Source organism: Monodelphis domestica, chromosome 3 (genome assembly GCF_027887165.1).
Source record: "Monodelphis domestica isolate mMonDom1 chromosome 3, mMonDom1.pri, whole genome shotgun sequence".
NCBI classification, from domain to species: domain Eukaryota; kingdom Metazoa; phylum Chordata; class Mammalia; order Didelphimorphia; family Didelphidae; genus Monodelphis; species Monodelphis domestica.
Genome location: NC_077229.1, coordinates 359,684,274 through 359,707,557, shown reverse-complemented (window position 1 = coordinate 359,707,557; position 23,284 = coordinate 359,684,274). Strand labels below are relative to the sequence as shown.

At 33.3% G+C, this 23,284-nt stretch overlaps 1 long non-coding RNA gene across 1 annotated transcript in view; it reads right to left on the bottom strand.

The window, feature by feature from the left end:
* The window catches only part of LOC130458464 (uncharacterized), a 33,182-nt gene extending 29,524 nt beyond the window's left edge, over positions 1–3,658 (bottom strand). Inside the window, exon 1 of the long non-coding RNA XR_008917780.1 lies at positions 2,769–3,658. This is a non-coding gene — a long non-coding RNA (uncharacterized LOC130458464). The remainder of the gene's footprint in view (positions 1–2,768) is intronic.
* Between the last annotated feature and the right edge of the window lie 19,626 nt (positions 3,659–23,284).

Sequence of the window (23,284 nt, the reverse complement as noted above, 5' to 3'; positions counted from 1 at the left end):
ATGTATTAACATTTTATTATTATTATAAATCTATGAAAAGAAGACACTGCTCCAGTAGGTAAATTCTCTTGATTATTCTTCTTGATCAACCTTCTGTTCAATGATGTGCTAGTAAATATTGAATATTTAAAATTAGGTGAAAATACCTAATCAAGTTTTATATTATAACTACATTAGTAATTTTTCAACATCATTTTCCTAAATCTTGATAATTTACAAAATAAAACAGAAACTGATTTATAGAACTTGGTCATTTCTGAGTTTTTTTTTTTACAGTGAATGTTTAACAGTCAGCTCTCAATAGACAGTTTAAGTAGAATCTAGTACATTCCTGTTTCTAAATATTTTGACCTCCTAAGGTTCAAATTCACAGGCAGATGTCAGGCTCTAGACACCCTTTTCTGCTAGAAAACAGAACTCTGGATGGAAATTCAATCTCTGTACACTGACCACTGAGCTTTGTTCAATTAGGAGACAGCCCTAATCACAAGGATACTCTCTGTGCACCTATCAATGACTTAAAATAATCAACTAAGACATAGATTTCTGGCTTTCAATTTATTCTTCAAAGACATTTTGTAACTTCCTCTCTAATAATGGATATATTGTTTTAAAAGTTGTTCTATTCTTTACATTATCTTGACTGATAAGTTATTGATCCTGGCAAGCAAAAGAAACAAGATTCTCATATTAATGCTTAAATTTCAGCCTTTTCTCCCTCATAGAAGAGAAAATAAGAGGAGGAATGCCTGGCAGTGGCATAGGTAAACAGAGCTAACAAATGACTTTTTTGTTTGTTTTGTTCATTTTTAATTAATTCTACTTTAAAAAATCAAATGGAAGACATTTCAGAGCCAAAATAAAGAAGAAAAAGGATCTGATGTGACCAAGGGGAATCTTGACTTTTCAGAATAAAGAAGGGATAGAGAATTTCATGCAGAGGAGAGATTAAAAGGATTACTGAACACTTTTAGATGGTAGTAAGATGTCATGAAACCACAAGTTTCATTGGTTCAGGGAAATGTGGATAAGTAAACTCAAACAATCATAGAAATAAAAGAAATTTGATTCTCTTTATAAAGATAATGTTTAGAAGTGGAAGCAACTACTTCCATTTCAGGTTATGATGCTGAAGTTCAACAGATGCTGTCCATTGAAAAAATGGCCAATATACATTGGAGAAAGAAGACATGTATAGTCTTGGTTGCTGACTCCTTGCTGATAGGTACTGAAAAATGTATTTATATATGACTGAAAATAGTTTTACTTTTGTTTAAGAAACATGTATTTAATAAGTTCTGGAAAATACTAAACCTTTTTCAAAATGAATGACTATTACTAACATTTGCTGATTCAGTTACAAAGAAATAATATGCCTAGAAAAAGTTAAAAGGCATGGGGAGAGATTGTGAAGAATTGGGAAAGAAACTAAAGATCTTAGAGATATAAGTTTGTTTTCTGCACTCCCATCCATCAAAGGAAAATAATTCTGCATAGAAAAACAGATTTAGGAAGTGTAAAACTAATTAAGGATATGGCAACTTAAAATATGATTTGACTTTCTAGACCACAACTTAAAATACAAATTGAAACCCCAGGAGCAAAAATGAGTAGTATTAACAATAAAAATTTACTTGAAAATTTTCAAATCTAATCAAGAGTTTATATTAAAAAGGTGTACTAAGTAATTTACAATATAAAATACTTGCAATATAGTTCAAAGGCATAGCTGCCCTCATACCCAGAACATCATAGAAAATAAAATCTAAAAGTAAATAAATAATATAGCAATCAAACATATAGGCTCAGTTATATTGACATAGGTACAAAATGATTGTAACAAGCTATGAGAAATGGATACCCTAATTCAAGTAAGTGAAGTTGATAAAGTTGAATAGCACCATTACACTATCTATCTATCTATCTATCTATCTATCTATCTATCTATCTATCTATCTATCTATCTAGAAAGGACAAAAACATCTAAACTGTTTATTTTATGACTTAATAAACTGAAGCCCAGGGAATTTTAAGAGACTTTTCTTGAATCTATGATGTAGTGAAATTAAATCCATGATTGCATTGCACCTGCTAGAAGCATATGCCTTGTGCAAAAGACAGGGACAAAAGGACAATGCAGAGTAACATTGTATATCATGAATTCCTTAGTCCTTACTTGAAATCCAATATACAATTGAAAAATGCCAGAGATGATGAATGGAGAAGGAATCAGAAGGTATACTGCCATATAAGTAAACTACATTTGCTTATTATAAGAAGAGAGAGATGAAGAGTTAAGAAAAGAAAACATAAGCATGGCACCAAGGGATGATATAGCAGTTATGAGTAATTGGAATTATCTGTACATTTGGTGAAATATTCTTTTTCTCTACCCATAAAGAACCTTAGGTAATTTTCTTTAATTCCCGTCATTATTGATGCAGAAAGAGCTTTTTCTCAAGAGACCACTGTGAATGCACAAGGAACTCACCAAATAACTTGAATTTTTATAATACACATTCAGAGTTTAGGATTTTTATTATGTTCATATGAACTCCTTTTTTCAGTTACACAGAAAAAAATTGACAATTGTTTTCTGTCATTTTTGGATTCAAATTTTCTCCCTTCCACCCTAAGGCAGTAAGTGATCTGATATAGGTTATACAAGTACTTTCATTCAAGACATATTTATTTCCACATTACTCATTAAATGGCAGAATACACTTATCACACATATTAAAAAAAAAGAAACTTCAAGAAGGAAATACCATGCTTTGATCTGCAATAAGGCTCCAACAGTTCCTTCACTGGCTAGGGATAGCATTTTTCATCATGAGTCCCCTGTAGATAGATTGGGAACTTGCTTTGATGATAATCTTAAGCTTTCATAGCTGATTATTTTAAAATATTTTTGTTACTGTATACATTGCTCTCCCAATTCTGCTTATTTCACATTGCATTATTTCGTATAAGACCTTCTAGGTTTTTCTGAAGTCATACTGCTTATCATTTCTTGTGGTTTGCTAGTATACCATTACAACCATATACCAAAACTTGGTCATCCATCCCCCATCCATCCATCCATCCATCCATGGACAAACCCTTAGCTTCCAATTCTTTGCCACTATAAAAGGAGCTGCTAAAATATTTTGGGACAGATAGACCCATTACCCTCATATCTGATCTCTCTTTGGGATATGGAGCCAGAAGTTATATTGTTAGGTCAAAGGGTATACATAATTTTATGTACATGGAATGTGGTTCCATATAGTTCTTCATAAGGGTTGTAATCAGTTCATAGTTCCACCTACAGTGTACTAATGTAGTAAATGTACAACTTTCCCACTTCTCCTACAATATTTATCATTTCCCTTTTTGGTCATCTTAGCCAGTCTGATAGGTGTGAGATAGTATCTCAGAGTTGTTTTAATTTGCATTTCTCTAATCAATAGTAATTTGGAGCCTTTTTTTTCATACTCAATAGATAGTTTTACTTTATTCCTCTAAGAACTGTTCATTCATATCTTTAGACTATTTTTCAATTGGGAAATGCTTTGTATTCTTATAAATTTGACTCAGTTCTCCATATATTTGAAATAAGACTTTTGTCAGAGACACCTGCAATAGATTTTTCCCAAAATATGTTGTTTCCCTTCTAATCTTGCTTGCATTGGTTTTATATGTACAATTTTTTAATTTGATGTCATCAAAATAATCTATTTCATTTTTCATCATTAATATTCTCTAAAGAAAATAGAATAAATATAAAACAAATAGAAATAACTAAATAGAAATAAAAATAAATAGAAAGGTGACAAAGATGGATGCACTGGAAGAAGGGGGAAGGTAAAGGAAGAAAATGGAAATTTTCTTAAATAAAAAAGATGTACAAGGAAGATATCTTAGAATGAAAGGGGAAATGACAAGAGGAGGGTAGGAGAAGGCAACAAAAGGACCTTACTTTCTTCTGGACTTATTCAAAGAAGGAAGAACACACCTGGTTGGGTATAAAGATTGATTTTACTTGATAGGGAAATAGGATGAGAAAATGCTATGAGAAAAGAGAGCGTGAATAGAGGGAAGATAAATTAAGTCAGATAGTGGTTAGAAGGAAAACAGATTTTTGAGACTTTAAGAATATAAAAAAATTGAAGGATAAATAGAAGAGAATAAGGTGGAGGGAAATACAGAGTTGGCCATCATAACTATGACTGTTAATGGAATGAAGTAACACATAAAATCAAATAAAAATGCTCCAAATTACAACTGAATATATTAGAAACCAGAATCTGAACATATGTTTCTTATAAGAGAAATACTTGAAAAAAAGAAGACAGATAAATAATCAAAATAAGGGGCTATAGCAAAATATATTTTATGTTTTGGCTGAAGAAAAGAGGTACTCATTATCTCAAATGAAATAAAAGGAAATAATAGACCTGAATAAAAAATATATGTATTGCATCTGTACCTTGTAAAAGGTACTGTAATAGAGAGAATAGAAAGGGGAGAGATTTATGGCAAAGGAAGAAAGGTGAAAAGGGAATATAGTCTTCTCTCTCCAAGGCAGGGACAGAGTGAGGAGGTGATTGATAAATCATGGGCAAGAAAGGAGGATGGGTTTGTCTTCAACTCTTAACTGATGGGTTCTATGAAGGATTGTGTTGAAAAGGCTTATGGTGATCTGCCTCTGTCTTTCTGGGGAGAGAACTCTCCCCCCCAATCTCAAACTTCCCTCTAATGAAGGTTTGATTCAGTTTCTGGGTCCTATTAACTAAATTTATTTGAGGGAAATTGAAAATGAACAGGACAGGTAGAGGGTAGGAATTTGAGGTTCAAGAAGGAAGGAGGGAGAAGGGGTCCCTATCTAACTACTAACTTTCCCTCCAAGTCAGGCAGATCAAGTTTTGGTTCACCTGAACCCCTTGGGGTCAGAGTAAAGAAACTCTGGTTCTTGGCTGCACAGTGAGTGTCCCCAAGTTCAAACTTCAAGGAGGTTAAAAGAAATCTTTTTATTTAGTGGACAGCTTGTGTTTCAAAGTCCTGCCCAATTGACTTGTCTTCTTTTGAGGATCTGGGAGCAGGAATAACAGGGAAAGAGATCACTGAGTTGGAGATTTAGCCAGAGTCTGCTTCTCTGATGTGTGTTTCCAGACAGAAGTCAGTTTTTCAACTCCTGGATCACCTCTCTCTCCAAAGTTCTATGTTCCTTTTTACCCATCCCCCACTGCTATAGACTCCTGTAGCTCTTCCAAGTTCATTTTCCTTTCAAGATCTCAAACCCTCTCTTACAGTACCATAGACATAAGTTCAAACTTGGCTACAGACAGGCCTAGATATGTGACACTTGAGAAGTCATTTAACCCCAGTTGCCTAGTCATTACCACTCTTCTGCCTTGGATTCATTATAGTTAATATTGATTTTAAGACAGAAAGGAAGCTGTATGTTTTTGAGGTGCCATAAACAATGAATTAATATCAATTGGAACATATGTATTAAATGGCAAAACACTCAAATTCTTGAAGGAAAATGTAAATAAATCAAAGGATAAATATATGATAAAAACTATTCCAATGTCAGAACTCTATTCCTTTTAACATTTTTTAAACCCTTACCTTCCATCTTGAAGTCAATATTGTGTATTGGCTCCAAGGCAGAAGAGTGGTAAGGGCTAGGCAATGGGGGTCAAAAATTCCTACTTGTTTCTTTTGAAAACATACATGGATAACACTGAAATTTTATTTCCTCTAAATTAAATTGGAAGCTTTATTTCTATTGGAAAAAAATCTGATAGTTTGTAAATGGAAAAATATTTACAAAATTTAATTCTTTGCTTCATTACTCTAAGAAAAGGAAAGAGAAAAAGTATACTTCTCAGGGTAAAGTAAATTCAATCATTTTAAATGTAAGAATGATTCATAATATTAATTTTTGTTTATTAAACAATCACATGCTCTCATTTTTAGATTATTAACTATTTTTCTAGAATATCTGGGTTCATATATATGTATATACACATACATATACATATACATATATATATATATAGCTAGAAAGTAAGCTAGAAAGAAAAACAATTCTAATTCGAGTATTTCATTTGAAATAATCTTGAACCCTTCAACAGATAAAAGATACTCCAGGTAGGAAAATATTACCTATTTAGCATAAGTATACTTACTCTTATCAGGTTCCTCAATCTTCTATTTACAGCTCTAAAGAGAGGAAAAGAAAAAGATGAAATAGAGAACAAGCATAAAGAATAGTATACACATGGAGTCAAGATGGTGGCTTAGAGGCATCAATAGCTCAGATCTCTGCAAACCCTTCCTCACCAAATCAAAACCACAATGGTTCAAAGAGACTGAAAACCAAATCTAATAAAAGGACAAAGCTAGGGAACCCTCTTCCTGGACTCAACTTAAAAGGTACATCCCCCAAAAAGCTTGTACTCTAGAACACATGGGGTTAAGGGGAAGGAAAAACGAAGGTCCCAGGACCTCTCCCACGCCTACAAAGCTCAAAGCTGAGCCTCCAGTTATGGGTGGAATCTCTGGAAGGGCAAGAGCCCTAGTATGGAGGGAGTACATTGCTGGTGCAGATGTGTCAGGCTCAGGGCATTAAACACAGGTGGCATAGAGGCAGCTGGAGGAGAAGGGCAAAGCAGGTAGCCTAGTCACAGCCAAGGCTCTCCAACTTGCTGGCTCCCTTTTCAAGGTTTCAGCCTCAGGGTACATTTAACTCTGCAGATCAAGTCTGTCTTGGTCTTAATCTTATCAATAGTTCAGACAGGAAGCCTTCAGAGGAAAGGGAAGCTCAAGCTCCCACACACCTCCCCCACAGACAGATCTGAAAGCCTTGCTGACTAGGCCCCAAGGCAAAGAGTGCAACAAAGTACAAGCATTCATCTTTATAGCAGGGCAGAAAGCCCAGCTCCTTTTCAGCTTCTACTGTCAGCAGGGGAAGATCTGACTAAGATGATCAATCTGCAGAGCATAGGAGAAGCACCCTTAGGAGAGAACAGCCCAAACCCACAGAACCAATACATAATGAGAGGAGCAAAATTACAGGCAAATACAGGGGAGAATACAGGCTTTGGAAGAATGCAAAATATAATTCAAAAAACAATTAAGAATGGCTGAGGACAACTGGGAAAAGAACTTAAAAAGCAAAATAAATCATCTGGAAAAAGAAAATATTATCTTGAGAGCCAAAATAAATCAGTTTGAAAATGATGCCAAAAAGATGAAAGATAAGGCAAAGAAGATGAAAGATGACCTCTAAAAAATCAGACCAAAAGGAGAAGGATGACCAAAAATCCAGGGATGAAATTCAGTCTTTAAGAACTAGAATACAATAACTAGAAGCAAACAACTTCACGAGACAATAGGAAACTATAAAACAAAATCAAAAGAATGAAAAAATTGAGGAAAATATGAAACACCTCATCCACAAAACAGAAGATCTATAAAACAGGTCCAGGAGAGATAACTTAAGAATCATTGGACTACCAGAAGATCATAACAAAAGAAAAAATGTGGACATCATTCTAGAGGAAATTATCCAAGAAAAATGCCCCAGCATTCCAGAGCAATAGGGAAAAGTGGAGCTTGAAACAATCCACAGATCATCTCCCGTACTTAATCCTCAATTGACAACACCCAGGATTGTTATAGCCAAATTCAAGAACTACCAGAGGTCATTCAGATGCCATGGAATCACAGTCAGGATACAGGATCTGGCTGCATCTACAATGAAGAAACAAAAAGCATAGCATATGATTTTTGGGAAAGCAAGAAAACTAGGTCTATAACCAAGAATCAATTATCCACCAAAACTGACTATATTCTTGCAGAGGAAAGTATGGTCATTTAATAAAATAAAAGACTTCCAAACATTCATAAAGAAAAGTTCTGACTTGAAAAGAAAATATGATGCCCAAATGCAAAACTGGAGAAAATCAACACAAGGTAATTAAGAAAGGGAAAATAAAACAAAAACTAAAAAAAACAAAAACAAAAAAAAAACAACATTTATTTAAGGGACCCATTAAGTTAATAAGATTTGTATCCCTATAAGAAAATAGGCTGTTGGTAACTCTTAAAAGTTATTATTATCACCTGGGGAGCTAGAAGAACTATACTTAGAGGGAACAGTGCTGAACTTTATAGTATGAAACACCATAAAATGTATATGTGTGTGTATATATTGTGGAAAGGAAAAAAAGACTGACAGTTGGTGGGGGAAGGAGCAATTTGGAGTGGCAGTTGGATCTTGTGACTAGCACTTCCTTCCAGGTGTTGGAGGAGTGATGAGCTCATTTAGCCCAGTCTGGAGTGGAGTACCTCTACTCTGTTCAGCCCAAAGACACAGGCTTCTGAAAGTTAGAACTATTCTTTTTTGCTTTCTGTCTACCGCTACAATTCTGAATTCGACAAAGCGAGGATTGATATAAAGTAGATAGGAGTGGGAGAAACCTGCCACCAGCCTATGAGGCCTGGCCTTAGCTCTGTAGCCAAGGAAAAATCTTCAAACCCAACTGGTTACTAAACTTTATATTATTTGAATTCACAGTCAGATAAGTGGACTATCTCTTCTGGGGCATAGAGGGAGCTGAACATCAGTTCAGTCATTCAAGACAAACAGTCCTTATCAGACCCCTGCTACTTCCTTTTGGCAGGGGGCATCTCTCTCCTTTGCCTCACCAAGCAACATTCCCTCTCTCCTTAAACTCCTCCATACCCTGCTACAAACCTCCAATTATCCCCCGTTCTTCATATCCTCCCCATCTCTCCCAATAAATATTACTATATATATATTCATATATACATATATATGTGTGTTTATGTATGCATAAATATCTACATATATAAAATGAGAGGTAAAAAAGAAGTTAATACTAAGAGAAATGGGAAAAGAAATAAGATGGGATAAATTTATATGTCATAAAGAAGTGCATGGTGGGAGTGGGGGAGAACACCAATACACCAGTAGGGTAAAGAGGCTAGAGACGGGAAACACTTAATTCTTATGTGCATTGAAATTGACTCAATGAGGGAAGAAAAATCAGATGGATTGGGGCAGAGAATTGACTCATATCCTATAGAGAAGTAGAAGGGTAACAAAGAAAGTAGTGGGGAGGGAAGCAATACAAGAGAGTGTGAATTTTATAACTATTCCACCCTAATCAGACAATTCTTTAGAAGATTTGAGTTAGCTATTTCCTGATCAATAACAATGGAGATACTTGGAATAACAGAATCAGATCTTGGAAACTTTACATTCTCCACCCTACTCAGTTTAACAAGGTTTTGAAGGTCTGCATCAAACTCAAAATTTAATTATCTGAGGAGATGGCCTTCAACAGACATGTGCAAAAAAAGGACAGACCTTTGGGCTGTCCTAAGTCAAGCTAAGTCCTCATTGGTACAGATGAGACACAGAAAAGTGATGTAAAAATGTCCATACGAGGCACATCACTTCCTGCCTCTCTCTCTCTCTTCCCCTGGAGAGGTGACTGGCTGGCAGTGTGCTAGGCGTTCCAACATCTTGGGAGTGGTGGCAGTTATTGTCTGGGTCTTGGCAGTGAGTTTTGTCTTTGACCTGATATAGGTTCAGGCATCTCAGCTGAGCCCCTTTTTGGAGTTGAGGTTGATTCCTTCCTCCTTCACACTCCAAACCCTTACTTTCTAGACCTTTTAATCTTCCCGTCTGGTACCAGCCAGGTGTGTGTGTGGGGAGAATCCTTCACCCTTTTCTTCTCCCTTCTTCTTAATCTTCTCTACTATATCAATTAAATCATGATAAAATTTGGCAGCTTAATTGGGTATTTTATTTTTTGGGTTTTTTATTAGGATTTTTATAAATAAAATTCCCGGAGCCCTAAAATTAATTATATATTCAGTGTCAGCCATAATTTTACCCTTTACAGGAGGAAGAGTGTGGGTGGGGTCATTTAAAAAGTCTGTAAATAAAAATAAGAGGGAAATACAAAGGGGGAAAGGGAAGCAAAATAAGGGTGGGAAATAGAGGGACTGATTTAAAAAAAACCAATAGTGTAGAAGGAAATAGTGAAAAAAGAAAGGGCAAGACTTGGAGTGGAAATCAAAATGAGGAGAAATACATAGTTCCTAATCATAACTCTGAATGTGAATGGAATTAACTCACCCATAAAATGGAAGCAAATAATAGAGTGGATTAGAAACCAAAATCCTATCATATATTGTATCCAAAAAACACACACGAAGAAGGTAGACACACACAGGGTGAAGTTAAGTGGTTGGAGCAAACTATATTGGAAATTAATTGAGAAGAAGAAGGCAGGAGTTGCAAATATGATATCTGAGAAAGTCAAAGTAAAAATAGATCTAGTTAAAAGAGAAAGGAAAGGTAATTGCATCGTGATAAAAGGCAGAATAGGCAATGAGGAATAATTAGTACTCAACATGTATGCACCAAATGACATAGCATCCAAGTTTCTAATGGAGAAACTAGTGGAGCTCAAGGATAAAATGGATAGAAAAACTATACTAGTGGGAGAACTGAACCTTCTTCTATCAGATCAAGATAAATCAAACCAAAAAATAAATTAAAAAAAGGTAAGATATGTGTACAAAATCTTGGAAAATTTTGAGTTAATAGATATGTGAAAAAAATGGAGACAAAAATAAATACAAATTATTTTCAATAGTATATCGTACATTCACAAAGATTGACCATGTACTAGGGCATTAAAATATTGCAAACAAGTGCAAAAGAGAAGAAACAATAAGTGCAACCTTTTCAGATCACAATGGAAAAAAATAATAATAGTAAGGGTACATGGAATGTCAAATCAAAAACTAATTGGAAATTAAATAATGTGATTTTTCCAAAATTGGTTAAAGAACAAATCATAAAAACAATTTATAATTTCATTGAAGAAAATGACAATAATGAAACATCCTTTCAAAATCTATGGGATATATTCAAAGCAGTACTCAGAGGGGAATTTATATCCTTGAGTTTATATATTAACAAATTAGGGAGGGCAGAGTTCAATGAATTGGGCATGCAAATTAAAAAAAAAACTAGAAAGTGAATGAATTAAAAATCCTCAGATGAAAACTAAATTAGAGAACCTAAAAATAAAAGGAGAAATTAATAAAATCTAAGAATTACTGAATTAATAAATATGATAAAAGCTGGTATTTTGAAAACAAACAAACAAAATAGACAAAGTAATGGTCAATCTCCTTTAAAAAAGTAAAGAAGAAAATCAAATTAAGTGTATCAAAGAAGAAAAGGAAGACCTCACCTTTAATGAAGAGGAAATTAAGGCAATCATTTAAAACTATTATGCCCAACTATATGGCAATAAACATGGTCATTTATATGATGTAGATGAATATTTACAAAAATGTAAATTGCCTAGATTAACAGAAGAAGAAAGAGAATACCTAAACAACCCCATATCAGAAAAAGAAATTGAACAAGTCATCAAAGAACTCCCTAAGAAAAAATCCTCAGGACCAGATGGATTCACAGAAGAATTCTATCAAACATTCAATGAACAACTAATCCCAATATTCTACAAACTATTTGACATAATTTGCAAAGAAAGAGTTCTACCACATTCCTTTTAGGACATAAATATTGTACTGATTCCAAAGCCAGGCAGATCAATAACAGAGAAAGTAAACTTTAGAGCAATCTCCCTAATGAACATAGATCCAAAAATTTTAAATAGAATACTAAGGAAAAGATTCCAGCAAGCCATCACTAGGATTATTCATTATGATCAGGTGAGATTTATACCAGGAATGCAAGGATGGTTCAATATTAGGAAAATGTGCCACATAATTGACCATATCAACAAGCAATCCAACAAAAATCACTTAATTATCTCAATAGAAGCAGAAAAAAATTTTTTTGACAAAATACAATACTCATTCCTATTGAAACAATAGAAAATAAAGGAATAGAAAGGCCTTTCCTAAAAATAACAAGCAGTATATATGTATATAAAACCATCAGCAAGTATCATCTGAAATGGGGATAAATTAGAAGTATTCTGAGTAAGATTAGAAGTGAAACAAGGATGCCCATTATCACCTCTATTATTTAACATTGTACTAGAAACACTAGCAGTAGCAATTAGAGAAGAAAAAGAAATCGAAGGTATTAAAATTGACAATGAGGAGACCAAGCTATCACTATTTGCAGATGATATGAAAAGTTAGTGGAAATAATCAACAACTTTGGCAAAATTGCAGGATACAAAATAAACCCACATAAATTATTAGCATTTCTACATATTTCCAACCCATCTCAGCAACAAGAGTTAGAAAGAGAAATTCCATTTAAAAATCATGCTAGACAATATAAAACACTTAGGAATCTATCTGCCAAGACACTAACAGGAACTACATGAACACAACTACAAAACACTTGCCACTAAATTACAATTAGATCTAAATAATTTGAAAAAAACTTTAGTTGCCCATGGGTAAGGAGAGCTAACATAATAAAAACGACCATCCTACCCATACTGATTTACTTATTTGGTGTCATCCCAATTGAACTACCAACAAACATTTTTACTGAATTAGAAAAATGCATAGCAAAGCTCATTTGGAAGAACAAAATAATCAAGGCCATCTAGGGAAATAATGAAAAAAAATGTGAAGGTAGCCTAGCAATACCAGATCTCAAATCATACTATAAAGCAAAGGTTATCAAAACAATATGGAACTGGCTAAGAAACAGAAAGGAAGATAAATGGAATAGACTTGGAGTAAGTGACCTCAGCAAGACAGTCTGCAAAAATTCAAAGATCTGAGATTTGGGGACAAAAACCACTGCTTAATAAAAACTACTGGGAAAATTGGAAGACAGTATGGGAGAGATTAGGTTTGGATCAACATCTCACACCCTACACCAAGATAAACTCAGAATGGGTGAATGACTTGAATACAATGAAGGAAACTATAAGTAAATTAGATGAATACATAATACTATATTTGTCAGATCTTTGGGAATGGAAAGATTTTAAGATCAAGCAAGAGTTAGAAAAAATTATAAAATATAAAATAAACAATTTTGATTATATTAAATTTTAAAAAGTTTTTTATAGAAACAAAACCAATGCAACCAAAATTAGAAGGGAAGTAACAAATTGGGAAAATATTTATATCAAAAACCTATGACAAAGATCTACTCAAATTTATAAAGAGCTAAATCAATTATATAAAAAAGATCAAGCCATTCTCCGATTGACAAAAGTGCAAGGGATGTGAATACGTAATTTTCAGATAAAGTAATCCAAACTATTAATAAGCACATGAAGAAGTGTTCTAAATCTCTTATAATCAGTGAAATGCAAATCAAAATGATTCTGAGGTACCACCTCACAACTAGCCAATTGGCTAACATAACAGCAAAGGTAAGTAATAAATGTTGGAGTAAATGTGCCAAAATTGGGAAATTGTTGCATTGCTAGTGGAATTATTAATTGATTCAACCATTCTGGAGGGCAATTTGGAACTATACCCAAAGGGCAATAAAAGCCTGTCTGCCCTTTGATCAGGCCATAGCACTGAATTTATACCCCAAAGAGATAATAAGGAAAATGACTTGTACAAGAATATTCAAACTGTGGTCTTTTTGGTGGCAAAAAATTGTAAAATGAGGGGATGTCCTCTGATTGGGGAATGGTTGGTCAAATAGTGGTATATGTTGGTGTTGGAATACGATTGTCCTCAAAGGAATAATAAACTGGAGGAATTCCAAGGCAACTGGAATGACCCATTAATTGATGCAGAATAAAAGGAGCAGAACCAGGAGAACATGAAGAAAATTCAATAATTTTGTTGAATTTGTCTCAATTGACAGAAATGTGCAACTGCAATCCGTTTGCAAATTGGAAAGAATTTGCAATACTGGAATCAATATTTATGATATTCATATATAAATTCACTTTGTTCCTACATAGTCATGTAAACCCAAATTAATAAGTTTATGTTTTAAATTCTGTTATCTTTAAAATAATGCCTTCAATAAAAAATTTTAAACTAGTTAAACTTTCAAAACTTTTAAAATAATTTCTAATGTTTCTGTAGGTTGCAATGTACTAGACCAAAACGATTAATATAATAGAAAAAATATTAATGATTATTATTTTCAAGACATTAAATTAATGGTTTGAAATATTGATTTTTTTGCTTGAATAATCTATCTTCCATTATCACTAAAATTGATGTTATAAATAAAGAATACATAATAGGTATTTGTCTCATCAAATAATTAAGTTTCTCAATTTAATAAATTCAAAAATTATACTCCCTTTCTAACAGATAAAAAGACATAGTTCATAACAAAGCATTTCAATTGCTCTTTCTGCTAAATATGAAAAGAGGCTATTATAAGATTTCCACATGTATATGAAGTAGGCAATTTTCTTTCCATTTAATCAAATGATTAAGTCTTATAGAAATGCATTAACACAGTGTTAAGGTTATTAATTGCAAAATATAGAGGCATAGAAATGTAAAAAGGAAAAGATCATTAAAAAATTAACTCACATACCCTACATATGTTATGCATTAGGACCTCTTTGACTTCCCTGAAATAAACAGGAAAATTCATTTGAAAAGGCAAATTGGGCTACAACAGAAGGAACCCTGTTGAAGAAATGATCCTCTTAGTAGTATGGGAGTATGAAGTTTTGGTGTCTGCATTTAAAAGATATTCAACACCTTTAAAGAATCTTTATATCACCCTTGTCTCATGCAAGATAGAATTATTTGAAAGGCAGTTCTTCATTTCCATTCTTCTTCCTTTGGTCACATCTTGTATGGTACTATTCTTTGTTTGTTTGTTTTTTTGAAAATTATATTTCATTAGTCAATTTAAAACATTTTTCCTTGGTTACAAGAATCATATTCTTTCCTTCCCCTCCCCTCCACTCCTCATAGCTGACGCACAATTCCACTTGGTTTTACATGTGTAGTTGATCAAAATCTATTTCCATGTTGTTGATGTTTGCACTATGGTAATCATTTAGAGTCTACATCCCCAATAATATCACTATTAACCCATGTGATTGAGTAGTTGTTTTTCTTCTATGTTTCTACTCCCAGTTTTTCCTCTGAATGTGGATAGCATTCTTTCTCATAAATCCCTCCGAATTGTTCTGGATCACTGCATTGCTACTAATGGAGAAGTCCATTATATTCAAGAGATTGTACCACAGCGTATCAGTCTCTGTATATAATGTTATGACAACTTCTAATATCCCATAAATGTAAATACAATTCTTAAAATTTAAGTATGCAGATCTGCCCATTTTTAGATCTAATCACCAAAAGTGCAAATATCCCACTAAACATGAAGTGGGAGATCTGTGAACCACATGTATGATAATGAGTAATGAATCAGAAGCTACTAACTGCCTTCTGGGCAGTCCTAGAACAGTGTCAACTATGATTAGTATGAGTGGAATTAGGAGAAGGCACAGGAAGTGATACAAGAGAAAATGTCTTTAAAAGGAATTGTCACTTTGTGGAGACAGGTTTTTTGGAGTCAAGTTCAACTTGGACTTCCACTTCAGCTGGATGTGAATTCCTCATGCTTTCCAGTTGAGGCTTGTGAAGAGGGGCAGAAGGATCTGCTGACTGAACTGACACATGGTGAGTGAAAAGGCTGACTCCCTTTCCCTTGGCCTTTCCAAAGGCACCAGCCTTTTAACCCTTTTGCCCTCCTTACAGTACATGCTATATAAATGTTCGTTCCCTTTCTTTCTCTCATTTCATTAATGAGGCAATGACCTCAAAGCTACTTGGGATGATGAAGTGAGATAGACAGTATCCCAAGTGGCTCTGATGTGTGTGTGTGTGTGTGTGTGTGTGTGTGTGTGTGTGTGTGTGTGTGTGGTCTATGTGTGTGTGTGTGTGTGTGTATCTGGGAGAAGGAATGTTCCTATAACTAGATAATAAAGTTATGTTTGCTTACGACAAAAGTTTCATTAGATGATTACAGTAGATTTTCACCTTTACTCAAGCTAATCTGTCACCATCCATCATCTTTCTATAGTTTGTTCCAAGTAATAGCAATAAAATAATATTATATAAGCTAGAAAATAGAAAATAAGCTGTTTCTGTTATCACTGTTAAATACATTGAGGCAAGAGAAACAGGGAAATTAGTGATTTGGCTATAGAATCAGAGTATGCTTACAATTGAATAACAGGGATGGTTCCTTGTTTTATTCAATAAGATAAATTAATTCTCCAAATAAACTAGGGACACTTTGAACATACTGAGAGAATCCAGTAGCCTAAGAACTTATGAAAAGATATTGAATGCTTAGAGGACCCAGGGTGGGGAGGATCATGTATGTGAAATATATTCATCTAATACATCAATCCTTATAGTTGACTTCAAATATTTTAGGTTGCCAAGAGAAAATAAAATGTTTGATTTTAGTGTAAATATCCTAACAATTATAACCATCAAAAATGGAATGGTCTGCTTTCAGAAACAATTACTTTTCTTTCTTCAGTGTCCAATGAATTTCCTTCCAACTTTCTCATCTTAGACTAGAGGTTATAGATAAGAATCATTCAAAATGAAAAAGTGCAATTGTCTTATCTGTGTCATTTTGAAAGGCAACTGCATCCTGGATTATTATGTTATCTCAGTGAGTATATTGGGACATCCTAAAACATACTAATATAGAATGAAAGTATTGGAATATACTTGCTAAATGGCTTAGTCCAATCAGTATCTTTATTTGAGTTATACTAAAAACATTTCCCTAGAAAGGGAAGGGATTCAATGAGCTAGCAGGCCATGAAATTGAACTGTTTCACAGATCCTTAGTTTATTTGTGGCAAAGTCTGGATGAGAACCAGAGACACTGGATGAGATAAAAACAAATATTTAGCTGGTAGATAAAATTATAGATAATTTAGTCAGAAATTGAGTCTTTGCCCCCCCAAAACAGTTCACAAACATGTAAAAAATATGGATCAATGAATAAAAGCATATAATGTAACATCTATTAACATGCCCAAAAATGGAGGTTCATTCAAGTGTACAAACCCTTACCTTCAACAAAATGACTAAAAATTTTGAATGATCAATAGAAATGCAACCAACTTTTTATTTGTAGTTGGGCCATTTATCAATTATGTTTAGCCCATTGTCTAACATTTAGGTTCTGATGGACAGTGAGTATCGAAATCTAGGTGCTTAGAACTCTTGAGATTGAAGAAAGGGCCATAGTAGGAGAAAGTATAGTCCTAAAAGTATGTCAATAATTAGCAGAATTTCTAATACAATAATAGTCATAAATGCAGTCCAATTTATGTCTTTAGATTTAAAAATATTTCAACTCCCTTATTTTTAAATGATTAAACACATAGTTTGGGGCATTTTGCAATTTTGTTTTCTTTTAAAAAAATGTTTTCCTTTCCTAGTGTCTAATTGTCTTTCAAGGGGTTTAATTTAGAATAATCATTTTGGTATTTGGAAAAAAAAAAACAGCTGTCTCTTCTGATATTTATTCATCTGATTTCCCCCTGTATCTAGAGAACATTTTTACAGTTATGACTCAAATTTTTTTCCTGTGTTTTTTTAAGGGATGGAATGTCATATTTCTTAATGTTTTAATTTATTGAGATAAAAATTAAATACTCATAAAAAACTAAAAGGAAAGAAGCAAAGCTACTTTTAAAAAGTTTCACTTCTAAGTAATACTAATAGCATATATACTTATAAAGGTACTCAATTTTTTACTTACAAATAACCAAGAAAATATTTATTTAATTAGTTATGTAGAACAAGTTTGGGTTTTATTCTTGACTAAATTTCTACTGATCTAAGACATTAGATTTCATTAAAAAAATCCTAAAAAATATTTTCTTCTTTTGAGGCATAGTCCCAAGGTGTCTTATTCATGCATTTTGACTTAACTTATTGCTGGTCATAGTTCCTTAGCTCCTAATTTTTGAAGCAAATGCTTCCTAGTATCTGACACTCTGGACTGATATTGGAGGCTTCTTGATTAAGACAATGATGTCTAGCTCCAACTATTGTTAGAAGAGTTTCAGTAATTGTTATTGTTGTTGTTTTTCAGTTTTCACAGAAACAGTCATTTCTACAACCTTCTACAGAAGGTTGGAGTCTGCTGCTCCTTTCCATTGGCTTAGTCTGTGCTCTCAAGCAATCTCTTGATGTCAAGAATCTTTATCCATGCTTTATGGATTCTTGATAAGTGCTTGTTTGTTTTTTAAACTTTTACTTTCCATTTTAGAATCAATACTTTATATTGGTTCCAATACAGAAGAGCAGGAAGGGCTATGAAATAGGAACTAAGTGATTTTCCCAAGGTTACACAGCTAGGAAGTGTCTAAGATCAAATTTGAACCCAGGATCTTCTGTCTCTAAGCCTGGGTCTCAAATCACAGAGCCACCTAGCTGCCCCCAAATAAGTAATTCTTAAGTGGATTTTGATGTGAATGTCCTATCTTTTGTTACATATGTTTCAATAATTCTATTCTATGTTTGAAGGTTTAATGGTGCCCTGATGGCATTGCAGAGTAGCTGATGATCCTATTAAATCTAGAAATATCAAATTCAAATGTTCCCAAGGTCTGAGACCTGGGTGCAGAGAAGAGAAAATGAGCAAGGGTGGGTGTGGGGATGGTAATGAATTAAGATAGAAAGGTAAAAATACTTTGTCTTTGCTTACCTTTGTGTATGTTATATACCAACAGTAAAATGCAACTCCTTGAGGCAAGGGCTGCTATATTTGTCTTCATGTCCTCATCACTTAGTATAGTTCCATGCAAAAAGTAGACATTTAATAAATATTTGTGGATTTGAAATGGACTCAATCTGTATGTGAATTGCTCTATTTCTGAGTCATGATTTAGAGATATATAGCAACTGAAGTCTCACTAAATTACTAAGTGAATCTTTAATGTATGTATGTTAATAGGCATTTCAAGTATTTTAAAAACAAAACTCTCCCTGTTCACCATCTTCCTGCTCCTCTTCATAACTTGGTTATTTTTCTAAGGGTCACATTAGTCCTTACAGTTATCTATGACTTCAAAAATAAGCAGTGAATTCTGGGTTTGTAGCCCAAAGAGATAATAAGGGAAAAAATCTGTACAAAAATATTCATAGCTGCGCTTTGTGGTGACAAAAAAAAATTGGAAAATGAGGGGGTGTGCATCGATTGGGGAATGGCTTAATGAATTTTGGTTTCTGATGATGATGAAATACTATCGTGCCCAAAAGAATAATGAACTGGAGGAATTCCATATAATCTGAAACGACCTCCAGGAATTGATGCAAAGTGAAAGAAGCAGAACCAGGAGAACATACCAGGAGTACACAGAGCCTGATACACTGTGGTACAATCGAATGTAATGGACTTTACCATTAGTGGCAGTGTAGTGATCCTGAACAACTTGGAGTGATCTACGAGAAGAAGCACTATCCACATTCAGAGGAAAAACTATGGGAACAAAAACTCAGAAGAAAAACATATTAAACATGGTTTTATGGGGATATATGTTTGGGTATGTTGACTTTAAATGATCACTCTATTGTCAATATTAATAATAGGGAAATAAGTCTTGATCAATGATAAATGTAAAACCTAGTGGAATTGCTCATTGGTCCCTGGAGAGAGGACAGGAGGGAAAGAACATAAATTATGTAACCATGGAAAAATATTCTAAATTAATTAATTAAAATTTTAAAAAGAGAATATGTAGTGAAGGAGAGTCATGTGAAAGAAGCCTGAAAAAGTAGCCCAAGACTTGACTGTGGACAGATTATGAAGACCTTTAAAAGGGAAAGTGAGAAATTATAATATTCCTACACTGCAATACTCCCTATTCAATCAGGTATCCATTCTTTTGATTATTTTTCCTCTCTAATTCTCATATTGCTATACCTTTGTATCTACCTGTACATAGATGCATGTGTACATGTCTTTTACATATACATATATGTCTCTCTATGTATCTATCTGTTAGCACATCACTATATGTATCACGATAAAAGTCAATCTTTTTGAAGTCAGAAATAAGGTTGGATTTTTTTTTTAATCTATAACCTTCCTTCCCCCTCACCCATGCCAAAGCAACATCTGGACTATGTCAGGCACTTTAAAAAATATTTTTCTTGAATATTGATAGGATGATTGACTGAAAAGGTTCTCTGCACCATAGTGTCCATCACCTTAATTATCTCTCACCTAGATTGATGCAATAGCATCCTGATTGTATTTTTGCTTCTATTCTCACTAGATACAATCAATCTTCCCCACAGCTTCTAAAGTAATTGTCTTAAAAAATAAGTTCAACCATGTTACTTAACTAATCAAGACAGCTCAGTGTCTCCTTACTGTTTTGAAGACAAAATTCACATGTGAGACCCTTTATGAACTCTCCTTTTTTTGCCTTTTCAGGCTTATTATTGGCCACTCCTCTTCATACATTTTATTCAAATAAAATAGCTTTTTTTTTTATTTTAAAATTTATTTGTTTGTTACATTAAAGTTTCTAGATATCTTACTCTCTCTCCTCCCCCCAATAGAGAAAGCATCATTTGACAAAAAGATACATGTAAATATGAAATTATGTCTTTCTTATTTCTATTTATCAATTGCTGGACATACACAGATATTATTCAAACAATATTTCTGATGCTGTATACAATGTTTTCTTGGTTGTCCTTGTTCTACTATGCATAATTTTATGTAGGTATTTCCATGTTTTTTTTAATTACCCTGCTTATAATTTCTGACCTAGCAATATTTCATTATAATCATATACCAAAGCTTCCTTAACCATTCCCTAATTGATGAGCATTCCCTCAATTTCTAAAAATAAATTGACATTAATCTGGAATCTCCCACTTCTCTGATCTAAATGATGTCTCTACTTGCCTCAATACCACTAGTTCTGTTCAAGGCTCAACTCACTGTTACCTCTTACTAAAATTACTTCTAATCCCAATAATGTCTCCCTCCATAGATTCCCTTTTATATATTTATCTATTTAGGGATTAGAATGAATTTAACTTGTAATTTCTTTGTGTTGTAACTCCCAAATGAGGAATTTTTCCTGTTCCAGGCAGGATGTCCTGCAAAATGAAGTCATTAAAATTGCTTTGAGGAGATAAACACTGAGTTTTCCATAGTCACATAGTGAGTATGTATCAGAGTAGGGATTAAGAAATCAAGTCTTCCTGGATCCAACACCAAATCTCTATCTCATAGGCAAATTTTTCTTCACTTTTTACTCATATGTTTACAATAAAAATGTTATGAAAATACTTGGTACTGTTTCTTTCCCTATTTTTGTTAAGGCAAACATTTTGAAAAAGTATTTTAGGTGTATATTATTGTTCAGGTATATGATTGAGTGCAATTATTATAAGATAATCAAAAAGAACATTATAATTTACATTTAAAGTTTACAAAATGTTTTACAAACATCATTTCATTTTATCTTATGACAATCCATATAACTAAGTACAATATTATTGTCTCCATTTCTTTTTTATTTTAACCCTTACCTTCCATCTTGGAGTCAATAGTGTGTATTGGATCCAAGGCAGAAGAGTGGTAAGGGCTAGGCAATGGGGGTCAAGTGACTTGCCCAGGGTCACACAGCTAGGAAGTGGCTGAGGCCAGATTTGAACCTAGGACCTCCCGTCTCTAGGACTGGCTCTTAATCCACTGAGCTACCCAGCTGCCCCCCTCCATTTCTAACATACAAGAAACTGAGGCACAGAGAATTTAAAAGAGAATCATAAATTGTACCATCATTAGCTAATCTTGGAAACAGAATTTGAATTAAGATTTTTCCTGAGTTTTTTCTCTTGCCCATATACCACAAAATCTTAGGCAGAAAAAAAGAAAAGTAGTATGTAAAGACATACAAAATAGAAAATATTTGAGTTTTTACCTATTTCATTTAAGTAATAATATAATTTAATTCATAACTTACAATTATCATTATACATTTTTTTCATTTTAAAAGTGTCTTTTCCTTCCCCTTCTTCTGACAATGACTCAAGCTAAGTGACAGAAATTTGTTTTCTGATTTTTGCATTCCATTTTCTTTCCTCTTTAAAAAGTATTTTAAATGGATTTCAGTTTTAAATTTAGATGAGGTTACTATTCCAAAAGCAATAACTATGACCACATCAATTTATTTTTTTTGGAAATTTTAGTATCCTCATAATGATTTAGAAAATTCTCCTTTTTATCATATGTGTATACACACATATGTTTGTCTATAAATATAAATGCTATCGGGTCTTATTTCTTACATTTCCCTAAAAAGATTAGAAATATTATTTTAAAGAAGTTCAACAAACCTTTTTTTTTTGTTTTTTTCTCTATTCTAGGATTTTCATCTCATATAGAAATTTTAAAAATGAAGATGAAAAATATAATGTAATAGGTGATATTCTACCCTCTAGTGGTGAAATTGTAACCTGATTTTTTTTTTCCTTTTAGTTTTTAATAAAAGTAAAAGCACAGAGCAGACCAGGCCAAAATCACGTCTATCAAGTAGTTGAACTTTTGAAAATTTGACTTGAGGTTTCCAAATTGTAGCCACAGAATCATAGATTGACAGCTGAAATGGAACTTAGAGGCATTGAAGTCCATCATTCCCTTCATTTTACAAATTAAAATATATATATATATATATATATATATATATACATATATATATATAATTGAGGCAACAGGGAAAATTAAATGCCTTGTCTAGCATCATAGGGCTTGTAGGAATCTGAGATGGAATTTGAATCCATTTCTTCCTGACTCAAAACCTAACACTTTATTCTCTATGCCGCACTACTTTCATTTGAATATTTTCCTTTAATCATCTTTGATATTGATGATAATGATCAGATTGAGCTGACTTATTTATATATATATATATATATATATATATATATATATATATATATATATATATATTTTATGAAAGGAAAGAGGACTGATGGCCTCTTCTGACAGCACTAAGCATGGTCTATCCCAAAACAAACTCCTTTTTTGTTACAGAAGGCTATCTTTTGCTGTTGCCATTTCTGCTCTATTGCCATAGCATTGTTTGGCTATAGCTCCTCAGTATTTCTTTTTTTTTTTTTAATCTACAGAGAGTAATAGTTTATGCAATTTCCATAAAGTATTCTGGCCCTTTTGGACTAGAAAGAGGAGTTAGAGCAGGGACGGATACCAACGGAGATTAGGATACAGAAAAGGAAA